This window comes from Natator depressus, chromosome 1 (genome assembly GCF_965152275.1).
Source record: "Natator depressus isolate rNatDep1 chromosome 1, rNatDep2.hap1, whole genome shotgun sequence".
NCBI classification, from domain to species: Eukaryota; Metazoa; Chordata; order Testudines; family Cheloniidae; genus Natator; species Natator depressus.
Genome location: NC_134234.1, coordinates 5,866,894 through 5,869,567, shown reverse-complemented (window position 1 = coordinate 5,869,567; position 2,674 = coordinate 5,866,894). Strand labels below are relative to the sequence as shown.

Sequence of the window (2,674 nt, the reverse complement as noted above, 5' to 3'; positions counted from 1 at the left end):
ATTTTACTGCTTTAATAGCCCCAAAACACTTAAACTAATCTAAAAGTAGCCCAATCTCTTTCTTGAAACAAAGGGGTTTTTTTTTTTTAACAAATGCATTGGTCTATACATCAAGTAACAAAAGAAACCTTTCGTTAGATACCTAGCATAGATCTGATTTAGAAAAGAAAAGAAAGCTACAAGCCCCAGAAGGAGTTTTTCCACATAACCTACAAATCTATGAGATGACAATCAAATTCAAAATCAAACCCCCAGTACTCGTCCTTGAATCCTGGTTGATAGGTGGCAGGTGTTTTAAAGAAAAAATAGCAAATTATGTTAATTGCCTTGCCCCAAGGGAGCCCAAAACTTATGTTGTGTAAAAACAACAATAACATTATTATATTAGGTTTCAGAGTAACAGCCGTGTTAGTCTGTATTCGCAAAAAGAAAAGGAGTACTTGTGGCACCTTCGAGACTAACCAATTTATTTGAGCAGAAGCTTTCATGATGAAGTGAGCTGTAGCTCACGAAAGCTTCTGCTCAAATAAATTGGTTAGTCTCTAAGGTGCCACAAGTACTCCTTTTTTATTATTAAATTATTTCTAATTGAATGCAATGATGCTAATCAATGTCCATATTGTGAGTTGCATTATTTTGTTACTGTTAGTCCCTAAACGGCAACATTTCCTCCTCAGTGTTTTCCTGGAAGTAGGATGCTTCTGGTCATACATATCAGCAGTAACCAGTGCAATCATTCTTTCATTGGTGCAAACTCTTCACAACAGATTTTGTATCATTGTATATGTGCAAAAATGAGATCAGTCAATCTAGGTTGTGAAAGACTCAGGAAGGCAAGCGATTCAATCACCTGGACATATAGTGCAATCTCTGTTTCACAAACTCCCCTTAAATTCAGAGTAATATGGTCCAGTTCTCAGAAACACATAGTTTCAAAACTCTCACCAAGAAGCTCGAGTAGAATGCCCTCAATTCCTGCAGCACTTTTCCTGTATTAAACTCAATGTTACGGTTGGAAAATGTTATCCTCCAGGCTTCAAGAAGGACTGGACATAGAAAAATCAGGTATATTTCAGCACTGTACGTACTTTATTGTCTCTGGCCATCAGAAAGCATGGCTTCAGTTTGTCAAACTGAACAAGATACTGGTTCAAACAGGGTATAATGGAAAGCCACCTTGCTTCAGAAAACTACCATATCTCCTGTTGGTTTGAAAGTCATGGAAAGAACAAGTGACAGGGTTTCTGGGGCTGAGGGCTAATAGATGACACTGAAAGAGATCAGGTGATGGTGAGAGAGAGGGAACTTAGCAGCAGAGAGATCAGTACTTGGTGAGACAGTGATAAGAGGTTAGGTGTGAGGAGCTTTTCACACTTGAACTTCCACAGTGCTGAGCTCAGCCAAATGAGGACAGAGCACCTTTGATGAACAAGATATACTTTCACCCTCTTGTCAAGAAGGCTTAAAATCAGTGGCACCGGGCAATCATATTCTGCAAGTGTACTTATGCAATTTCTCACGAAGCTCGAAGGTTTTGGCCCCATAAATGATAGGATTAAACATGGGGAGGAGGAGGTAATATAGGTTGGTCAAGATAATGTGAAGATGGGGAGCAATTCCCTGACCAAACCGGTATGTCACAGTGGAGAAGAGGAAGGAAGGATAAGACATCTTCTTCACACCGATATGGTCTGTGCAAGTGCTGAAAGATTTCTGGTGGGCTTTCTTGGAGGATACTCTGAACAGACCATAGGACAGGGCAATAAGTGTCAGGTCTAACATGGTCATTACAAATGCTATTAGCAAACCGTATATCCTGTTGACTGTAATGTCGCCACACGACATCTTCACCACGGCCATGTGTTCACAGCACGTATGTGGGATCATGCAGTTGGCACAGAATGGCTGCCTGCTCAGGAGCAGGGGCATGGGAAGAAGGAAAAGAACAGCTCTTATCAAACCTACTAGCCTTAGCTTAGCTATTCGTGCATTGGTGATGACTGTGGCATATCTCAGAGGGTTACATATGGCGACACAGCGATCAAAGGCCATTGTCATGAGGACGGCTGAATGCATAACAGTACGCACATAAGGAAGAACATCTGGATGTGACAGCCACCCAAAGTAATACCTTTCAAATTGAACCAAACTATGCACATTACCTTTGGCACGATGGAAGTAGATGTGCCGATTTCTGTGAGTGCCAGCATGGAGAGCAGCAGGTACATCGGCTTGTGCAGAGTCTGCTCCTTGCCTACAACACAGAAGCGTGAAATTTCCCAGCAGGCCCATAATGTAGAAAATAGAGAAAGGGACGGAAATCCAGTCGTGAGCAGCTTCCAAGTCAGGGATGCCCATTAGAAAGAATGCTGAAGCGTCAAAGTGTGTGAGGTTGAAAACTGCCATCATGTGTCGATCAGGGTCAGAAATGATCAAGGTGCCTGTGAAGGACAGCAAGTGGGTAGTGGGAGGGGGGTGGGGGGTTTAAACAATTTATAACAAACTCTATGGCAAATGTTTTATACTTACTACCAATCTAGAAAGGGGGTGTTGAGCAGTGATGTGGCAACATATGCAGATGTCACAAGATTATTTAGGTCCTAGTCAAGTCCAGAGAAGTCCTCAGAGAGAGCTAACCAAGCCAAGTGAATGGGCAGCATAATGGCAGATGAAC

The 2,674-nt window shown here is 42.0% G+C and overlaps 1 pseudogene; it reads right to left on the bottom strand.

Moving 5' to 3' along the window:
- Positions 1–1,485: 1,485 nt before the first annotated feature.
- Positions 1,486–2,406, bottom strand: LOC141979694 (olfactory receptor 52E2-like; annotated as a pseudogene).
- Between the last annotated feature and the right edge of the window lie 268 nt (positions 2,407–2,674).